The sequence below is a fragment of the Vombatus ursinus genome, unplaced genomic scaffold, assembly GCF_900497805.2.
Source record: "Vombatus ursinus unplaced genomic scaffold, bare-nosed wombat genome assembly UNPS02012179.1, whole genome shotgun sequence".
Classification (NCBI taxonomy): domain Eukaryota; kingdom Metazoa; phylum Chordata; class Mammalia; order Diprotodontia; family Vombatidae; genus Vombatus; species Vombatus ursinus.
Window position 1 is genome coordinate 6,215,262 of NW_020951957.1, and position 10,549 is coordinate 6,225,810.

The 10,549-nt window shown below is 36.3% G+C and overlaps 1 pseudogene; it reads right to left on the reverse strand.

The window, feature by feature from the left end:
- Positions 1-701: 701 nt before the first annotated feature.
- LOC114039659 lies at positions 702-1,114 on the reverse strand (annotated as a pseudogene).
- Positions 1,115-10,549: the final 9,435 nt, after the last annotated feature.

The following is a 10,549-nucleotide window of genomic DNA, read 5'->3' on the forward strand; positions in this document are numbered from 1 at the left end:
TGCCTCAGCCCCAGCTGCAGGAATCTTTGCCCCAGAACAGTGAGGGGTGTTGTGCATCTGAGCCAGGGAAGACTGAGGGAACTCTGCTGACAAAGAACCAGACCCACCTGTACTACAGAGAGGAAGACATAGCCAGGGTTGAGAAGGAACCAGCACATGCTAGGTAAATGCAGAAGCAATGGAGCAGGGACAATACTAGCTTTGGGCACTTACAGAAGGCTAGAAGTCTTGGTTCCAGTTCCAAGTCAGAATGGAGAACTGATGATCTGAGACAGAGGCATCATCCCCCCCCACCATACCTAAGGACTAGAGGTAATTATAAAAAGTGAACTACTACAATTAAAAAAAAAATGCATAGGCAAAGGAGAAAAAAAAAAATTTACCATAGGGAGTTAACTATGGGAATAGAGAAGACCAAGGTTTGTCTTCAGGGGATACTCAAGTAAAGAAACCCTCTTCTACCCTCAACAAATAATGTCAAATGGTCACCTGCTCAAAAAGAATACACAGAAGAGCTGAAAAAAGGACTTTAAAATTCAAATGAGAGAGATTGAGGGAAAACTGAAAAAAGAAATAACAATGCAAGAAAAACAAGAACATTATGAAAAGAAAGTCAACCAATTAGAAAAGGATATGCAGAATCTTTTTTTTGGGGGGGTGGGGGCAGTCTGACTTTATTAGTCAAAGGCAGGCCTGGCACCTCAGGTGCTCCTGGGTGTGCGATTTCCCTTCTTCTTCACCACCACTGCCTTCTGGCTCCGCAGGGTGGCACTGGCCCGGCGCAGAGCGGCCATGCGGACATCTTTCTGATATTTATTCTTGCGCATAATATGTCGGACGCCATTCAGGGTGGCTGGAGCATGTTTTTTGATTGTGGTCCTCACGTAGGAAATGGCAGGCTTCCTCTGACCTGCCCGGCTCTTCAGCACCACCGCGATGCCCTTGTCGTGGGCGGCCTGCTCGATGCCCACCGTCTTCCGGTGGATCAGCCCGTCATAGCTGAACGAGTTTTGGGCCTTGAGATTGTTGGTTTGGTACTGTGAGTCTGCTTGCTGCGTTTGATCAGGAAGCTGGAGCAGTCCCGAAGGACCATCCACTGCAGGTGGGCCGACATGGCGGCAGGGGCTGCTCTTGCAACGGCTCGCGGACACGGAAAGGGCGATATACAGAATCTTAAGGAAGAAAATGACTCCTTGAAAATCAGTTATTAGGCAAGGGGAAGCCAGCAAAGTTATAAATGATCAACAAATAATAAATAAAATATAAAAAATGAAAAAAATAGAAGAAAATGTGAATCATCTCACAAGAAAAAGACAAATGATCTAGAGGACATATTAAGAAGAGAAAACATAAGAATAATCAGACTACCTAAAAACTATCATCAACAAAAGAATCTTGATACAATAATACAAGAAATAATTAAAGAAAATTGTCCTGAAGCATTAGAACAAGAGAGGAAAGTAGAAATAGAAAAAAACCCGCCGATCACCACCTGAAAGAAATCCCATGAGGAAAGCCCATAGGAATATTACAGTCAAAATCTGAAACCCCCACCTCAAGGATAAAATATTATGAACAATGAGAAAAAAAAAGTAATTTAAATATGGTAGTGCCACAATTAGAATCATACAAGACCTAGCAGCAGTGACACTAAAAGACTGCAGGTCTTAGAACACTATATGTCAAAGAACAAAACAACTAGGATTCAGGCTGAAAATATCATGCCCAGAAAAGCATAATCCTGAATGGAAAAAAAAATGGATATTTAATGAACTGTGAGACTTTAAGCACTTCGTTTAAAACAAATGAACTTAGGGGCAGCTAGGTGGCACAGTAGATAGAGCTCCAGCCTTGTTGTCAGGAGGACCTGGGTTCAAATCCAACCTCAGACACTTAAAACTTAATAGCTGTGTGACCCAGGGCAAGTCACTTAATCCCAATTGCCTCACCAAAAAAAAAAAAGGAACTTAATAGAAGACTTCACATACAAGAAATATAAGGTACATACCAAAGACTAAGTACAAGGGACTCAATAAGGATAGACTGTTTACCTCTCATGTATGTAAAATAATGGAAAACATATCTAAGATTGTTATTAGCAATTGAGTAGTTCATAAGAAAAATCGGGGTAGATCAGAGTATGCTATGTCTTTAAAAAGTAAAATCATTGACCTGGCCTTAGAAGGCAGCTATGTGTGTGCTGTGATATGACAGGGTTACCCCTCAAAAAATATCTTCATTACTTCCTGCCATGGTTTTGGAATCTTCCCCACTCAGGAACTTTTCTTCTGGGCGATGGCCACTATCCAAGTAAATAAAGAGCCAGGGTTGTTGTTCCTTCTAGGAATGGCCCAGAGCATGGACCTCTGTGGTGGTGTAGGAGTATTAAAAAGGAAATAGGAGCATCAAAAATGGTATATTTCCCAATTATATTAAGTCCTTCTGCCTATACTTGCAATCTTTGTGTGAGAGAGACCAGTAGTTACAGATAAGAGGAAGTGGGAAATAAGGGGAAGGATAAGGTAGGCGTCTTCCTGTTTTGTTCTCTTTTTCAAGGTAGACTAGAATATTCTTTCAGTCTTTTACTATAACTAAACTCATATAATTTTAGAAGTAGAAGAAATGTGGAGATCAATCCCCTCCTTTACAGATTAAGAAACTGAGTCCGTAGAGGTTAAGTAATTTGCCCAAGGACACATGGTTAATGGTAAAGTTGAGACCAGGCCCGGGTCTTCTGCATGCCAAATATGTGCTTACTTCTTTAATTGTGCAGTGAAAGATGATAAGCAAACCACATGATTTTTTTGTTGCTTTTTCTTTGGGTACCATACCAAGCACTATAGCAGAGGGTTTGATTAACAAAATAAGATTTTTGTGAAACACTTTGTAAGCTTTAAAGCACTCTATAAACATTTTTGTTCTTATTGCTAAAAAAAAAGTAAAATCATTTAGGAAAAGCTAAAATGAGTAATTATTTTATAAGAATGAAATGCAAGAGAAATGACTGACACAGAGGCATTAGATGGGGGAAGAGAGCTGTTAGCTCTGGAAACCTACTTTCATCAGGAATGGGTTCAAGAGGGAATGATACATATATATCTAGAATGGTATAAAAGTCTTCTAAAATCAAAATGAAATAAAATGCTAAGGGGATAGGGAGGGGGGAGAAGATAAGAGAAGGATCTTTAGAGGGGAGGGTGAGGCAATATCACACACGGTATAACACCCATTCAGTGAACAGGCCTCTTTAAGAAATGAGTCAAGGGATGGCCCCTTTAATTAAAAAAAAAAAAAGAAAACTCAAACTAGGAGAGGAAGACTTTCAGGGTTCAGGGTTCTGGCCTAAAGGGAAACAGTTATTATTTATATTCACTCTGAGCAAGGAGGGCCCAAAAAATCACCATGAAATGGTGCTTGGGCTGGGACCTATTGTTGTCCAATCTATGAGCTCCACAGTGAATTGGATTTAGGGTTTGGTCTTTGAGAAAGAAATCTAGCCAGTAAACCTCAGAGAGGAAAGGGAGAAGGAGAGGGACAGGGACAGGGACAGAGAATGACGAGCTGAGTTATCCAACTGGAACTGGCCAGCTGGGTCCCTATTCAGGCAGCTTGGACTACTTGCAGTTGTGTTTGTCCTTTATTCTCGAAGATGACCATGACATCAAGAAGATGATGACATGACTTGAAATTGACTTTGATTTGGGCGGGGGGGTGGGCTGTGCAAGGTTACCAGCCTCACTTTCTCTTGCAGAGCCATCTGGGTAGAGTAGCCAAATATTCATCAGGAGGACTGGAATGGCCCAGGATGCAATGGGAGACCCTTGTCCTTTTTAAATTCAGGTCTTTTCAGGTTCTCACTTGGAGTGAGTGAATAAGCCTCTTTAGAAATTGAGTCAAGGTATGACCCCGTTAATAAAAAAAAAAAAAAAGAAGAAGAAGAAGCAAACAAAGGGGAAGATCCTCAGGGTGGTGAGGCAATCGGTATAGAAGGGTCTCTAGATTAATGGGAATGAGAGGACAAGGGAGGGATCTTTAGAGGGGAGGTTCAGGGAATAGGTCAAAGGGGGATATAGAAGGGTACTTAGATTTATAGGAATGGGAGGATAAGGGAGAGATCCTTGGAGGGGGGTTAAGTTAAGTAATAGGAGGGCAAGGTGGTGGGTAGATTAGTTAGGAGGGATAGGAAATAAGAGATACAAACAAACATAAAAACAAACATCAAAAGTAGAATTTGTTAGGGAAAGTATATGTCTATGTCTATGTATGTATGTATGTGTATATATGTATATGTGTATCTATATATCGATATGTAAATATATCCATGCTTAAGTGCAGCCTTCTGGAGAGGAAGAGGAGGAAGGGAAAAAAGAACAAAGTAAAAAGTACACAGCAGAGAATAAAAGAAAACTAACAAGGAAGCAAAGAAAAGATGGATAGCTCTAAAAAGAACACATAGTACTTGTGTATAGGCTTTCATGAAATAGAAATTTATGGCTATATATTTTGAATCTTCTCACCTGTTTTTTTCTTATTATGTATTTAAGTTCCAATATTTAAGTTTACAATGTTTTTTTTTCTTATTCTTGTATTTAAGTTTCAGTAATTAAAAAAAGTTGTAACCTTAAAAAAAAGAATATTTTGTCAGCTGAATGAAGGCTAGATCAGTAAGAGAAAAGATAAAAAGCTGAGAGGCCAGGTTATGAAAATATTAGATGAGAGCTGATGAGGCCCTGAACTAGCAGGGTGGCAATGTACATAGATAAGAACGGATAGATTGATTAAATATTGTGGAAGTATAACTGTCAGAACTTGCCACATATTTGAATATGGAGAGTACAAAAAGAAAAGGAATATAAATTTTAGTTAAAACTGTCAGTGACAAGAAGGCTAGTAATGCAGATAGCCCATGCTGTGACTGGAACACTAAAAATGGATTCAAGATGATCTGAGTTCAAATCTAGCTTCAGACCTTTACTAGCTGTGTGATCCTGGGTGAGTCACTTACCTTTGTGCTGAACTCTAAAACAAAAATGATAAAAGCACCTACCTCACAGGATTATTGTGAGGATCAAATGACATAATGTTTGTAAATCTACTAGCTCAGTGTCTGGCACATAGGCTTTATGTGTTGATTCTCTTCTTCCTTCCCTTCTCCTGATTGTATCAATGGAACAATGGAAGTTTGGGATGTAGGACAGTTTTTTTTAGGAGAATATATTCAAATTTTACTTGCTAAATTTGAGGTGTTAGAAGGAAGGCAACTTAATGGAAGAGGTATGACTTGAAGGATGAATGGTATTTATGTATTCTGAGGGAAAAGTTGAGGCATAGTTACATTTGATGTATCTCTAGGAATAATGGAGATCAAACCTTGCTGGAACTAGGTTTTATGTCAGAAAATTATGGAAAATAAATTTGGAAAAGGAAGATTGCTGTCTGTATTTAGAGGGACCTGAAAAATAACATGAGTAAACTGAAGTTGTTGAAGATTCTTGAGCTGGAGAGTGACACTCATTAATTCACCCATTCATGTATAACAATATTCACAAAAAGAAAAAGTGTTTTACCTGGGGCATAGTTAGTGAGGTGGCAGTGTGAGTAGAACAGAGTTGGTAGATATAGTAGAACAGTTGGACATATAATAATATTCTATTCACTTATTCAAAACCAAATAGTACAAAATATGTTAACTGATCCTCACTGCTATTTGGGAATCCTTCAAAAGTGTTGTTATTGGAATCCTTCTCATATTGCCCATAACTAGTGTTTCAAACTTCTTTCCTCTATCTTCAATCCACAATTCTTTTCTTAGTCCCAATATTTAGTTTATAAACTCTACCTTCCTACTTTACTGAAAAAAAAATATGAGTCTCGAATACGCTCTGTGCAGAGTGAGGTTAGAGATAGAAGTGAGCTAAAAAAAATCCATTAGAGTTAGGAAACATACTAATACCTACATATAACCAGCAAGAGCTGTATTTGTCTCTGTGGTGCTAACTAAGTTCACTAGACTGATATCAACATTAACTAAGTAATCACCAAAAGGGACAAATTTTGAACTTTGTTATGATTTCTTATTGCTTATGATTACATGTGACTAATTAGCTGCACATTGATTTTTTTGATGTACCATAAAAGTCTGGAAATATATAAATTATTTTCTGGGACTAATTAGATTACACTTTGTACCAGGACTTTTAATTTGTCACAGTGTCATTTTTATCAATGTGTAAAATGTTTGTTAAATAAAAGGAAGGTAGGAAGAGAGAGAGTATTGAGTGGCCTTAATATGCTAAAATTTTTATTTTTGCTTTGGTAGAAATTGCATATATATATATATACATATACATATACATGTATGCATATATACATATATACACATATATTTGTGTGTGCATGTGTATGTGTGTGTATCTATATCTATTTATCTATCTATATGTGATCATCCTTCCTCCCTCCCCAAAAAGGAACTTCCACAAATATTTTATTTCAAATGGTATTGTCAGTTAATGATGTGACTGAAGTTGTTTTAATTTTAAGAACTAGTTTTGCAGTTCCTCCTCATAAAGATTTTAAGTATTTTACAGACATTTATTTAAAACCAAATATTTCAATTCTCTTTTTAAAGAATTGATTATTTAAAAGCCCTGAGAATGACCAGAAATTACATTTTATCACATTACTGTTTTTTATAACACCGAGGCCCCTTGATTAGCAACATATTATTTATATAATTTCAATTTTGTATATAAATTTTGGAACAATTGCATAAATTCAACTCTAAACCCACTAATTAAAAACTTAAGTACCTACAATGTACACGACATGGCCTGCTCTTAAGAAGTTTAAAATGTACTAGTAAATGGCTAAAATGTATTGGCTCTGGAATAAATATGCAAAAAAGAATCATTTCAATTTTTCAATTATCTTCCACTACTGTGGATAGGTTACCCCACTCAATATTCCCTTCTCCCCTAACCAGGAAGTCATGTATGATGACAATAAGAAGAGCTAGGTGGTCCAGTGGATAGAGTTCTGGGCCTGGAGTCAGGAATACCTTTCTAAATTCAAATCTGGCCTCAGACACCTAGTAATTGTGTGACTCTGGGCAAGTCACTCATTTACTTATTTATTTATTTATTTATTTTGCTTCAATTTACTCATCTGTAAAATGAGATAGAGGAGGAAATGGTAAACCACTCCAGTTGAGTCAGAAAAAGTCAGACATGACTGAAAAACAACTGAAAATAATGACATTAAGAAAACAGTTGAACTCTAATTCTAAATCTTGGAGTATTGCTAATCAAACAAACTTCTTTTCTCTAAGTAGAGAGGTAAGATAGTATAAATATAGAATCTGGCACATACTACTAGACAAAGGGGGCTAATGTGTTTTTTTTTTTCCCTTTGTTACCAAGTGGGACTCAACTTAATGTGCATTTGTATGGGGGTGGTAGATAAAGGGGGAAAAAGTTTGTGGTATGAAGAAAACACCCTTTGATAAAAAATGAATGATGCATATACAACAATCATCTGAGACATGATGATCACAAAACAGTAGTGTCTTATACAGGGCAAATTGAAAAACTACTATAGGATGCTTAAACCTTTTTCTTAAGTCATATGACCTCTTATAATGAATATTTTAGTGGTGGGAGGTCGTTTTACACTTAGTTATCAGTAGTATAATCCTTAGAAGCAGTAAAAGCAGAAGTAGTAACAATAACAATGCTAATAGGAAAAACAGCAAGGTCTGCTTGCTTGAACATTTGTGTGAAAATACCTTGCTAAGTTACTAAAAATATGTCCCTTTTACAGTGAGCACCAGTTTTTACTCCCCAAATTTCTCAGTGGAATCACTTTAGAAAATCTGCTATTTAATTCCACTCCTGTGAAATTTATGTTCATGAGTGTTGCTATTTATGTAAAATTTACTTGTTTCTTTAGCACTTTTCAATTTAAATAAAGAAAAAAACAAACAGCTTCTTTTTTTTCTCTTTATACTATTTTTTTAATCTAAGTTAAGCCAAAAAAAAATTAAAGATTAAAAACTGTTGGAAATATTGATGCAGAACAAGTGTCAAATTTTACAGGAAGACTAAGTGAGTTAATTCATCTCCAAAATAAGCTAAAATAAAAGGAAATGCCAGCAGTATATGGTGTTCATGTCCAGATAAGCAATCTGCTCATGGGACAGGAGTCAGCATTTTTGTCACTGTTGCCCAGCACTTGGGACCAACTCTTCCTTAGGCAACTCTCTGAGGAATCTTTAAAACAGAGCAGTCTGGATGAAGTAGCCAAAATCATTCCCCAGTGTTAACAGGTCCAATTGCTTCAGGAACATGTCAGCTCACTGAGAGGCTGACCTTTCTCTCTCCATTGCTTATTTCATTTTAAACTGAAGCATCATGGCAAAGAAGGAAACAGATAACCTTGCAGGTACAAATCTGAAGATGTTCATTTTAAGAGATAACAGTCTAGACAGGTTGGTATATGGTGGTTGGTGGTTGTTAGGGGAAATTTTTTTTTGTTTGCTTTTTGTTTTGTTTTATTTTGTTTTCCCAAGACTCTATACAGGAAGTAAGTTAATATGTTAAAATGAATAGAGCGTTGGATCTGGAACTTAAAAAACATGGGATCAAACTCTGTCTTTGATACTTACTACTTAGTTGACACTGGAAAAATCATTTAACCCCTTTTAGCCTCAGACTTCAACTCCCCCAGTCCTATTTGATTGTTAGTTCCTTGAGAACAGGGACTGTTATTTACCTTTCTTCATTTTTGCACATTTTGTATAGTAGCTGGTGCATATTAAGTACTTTATTAATGTTTCTTAACTGACTGAATGACTAATGATTCATAGATTACCTATGTTGGTAAAGGAAAGTCCTCACAGGGGCAGCTAGGTGGCGCAGTGGATAGAGCACCAGCCCTGAAGTCAGGAGGACCTGAGTTCAAATGTGCCTTCAGACCAAACACTTGACATTTACTAGCTGTGTGACCCTGGGCAAGTCACTTAACCCCAATTGCCTTAAAAAAAAAAAAAGGAAGGTCCTCACAGTGATGAAATCATTCGAATATAAAAGGGATTGGGTCTAGTAATTTCAGTCAGGTTCACAGAGTATTAGGAGAAGGAGTCTCAGTGGATCTTTTAAACTTACATATGAGCAAACTGAGGGTAAGAGTACTGAAAAGTATTGGTCATATATGTAAGCGAATAAGCAGTTATTATTGAAACCCAAGACTTCTATCCTTCCAACCAAGTCTTCTAATCTTTTTTTTTCTTTATTACACTAATCCTTCTCTGCTTTCACCATTCCTTTTCTCCAAAATCAAGGAGTATGTATATTGTATATAGACCTTTTTTGTTGAACAAGGAGAGAGGGAAGGGGGCAGAATCACATCGCATATACAGAAACATTTTTTTTGAAAGTATTGACCTTAAAGTAGTTTTAATCAGAATTGTTGACTTAGTTACTTTCTCAGTCAAGACAGTCTTTGTGAAACTTTGATGTGTCCATATCCAGATGCCTCAGGAAAACATGTCTCTTACATGTAGAACAAGTTATATTTGACTGCACTTTGAAAATCCAGTTCTTCAAATGTCTAGCTTCTATGCCTTTATTTTAATGGGCTGTCAACCAACTGCCCCACACAACAAGAGTCCAAAGAAAATCATGTCTTTAATCTTCAAAGAAAGTAAAAGCAAAGTAACGTGAATAACTCATTCACTTATTAGCTAGAAAATATAAGTGGGGGGAGAGAGTGAAAGAAAATAGCATTGCAAATCCTTTGTTCTTTCATTTGTATCTTTCATAATCCTCACATTATCCTATCAATAAATCTTCTATGTTAATTATTCCCCTTAAATCATGAAAACTTGTATTTATCACTGTGGCTACTGTATAAAGCTAAATTTCAATTAATTGTTAAAATAGCATAATCATTATGTAAATAATTCTATTCTCTAACATTTTTTCTGCTTCTGAATAAAAATTCTTCTTTTTGTTATGAGAGTATATGATGAATATATTTGACTCAAGATGCATTGTACTTATCCTTAACAATTTTCCTACCTGAATAATGATGAAAATAATACATTTTGATAACTTGGAATAATTTTTATATTGAAGACCACACACATGCAATAAGATTTTGGTATAATTCTCCTTTTACATATTTGTTTCTTAAAACATTCTTCTTTCTGAAGAAGAGATAACCTTAGTTCATGTATGTATGCATGTATATATGTTTGTGGATCATCTGTTTTTATTCTAATTTTTTAAATATTTAGATTTTAATCACCCAAATCAATTACCAAGCATTTATTAAACACTTACTATATGCCAGAAAACATTCTAATCACTGATGATACAAATTGCCTCAAGGATTCTGTTTTTCATACCAGAAGAAAATGGAACAAAAGCTAAGTTTATCAGAAGAAACTCATTTATAGGAGTGAGCTTTGAATGGACCTTGGGATTCTTAGAAATACAAGTGATGAAGGCTGCACATTCCAGGCATGAGGGACAAATTGCATAATGACAGG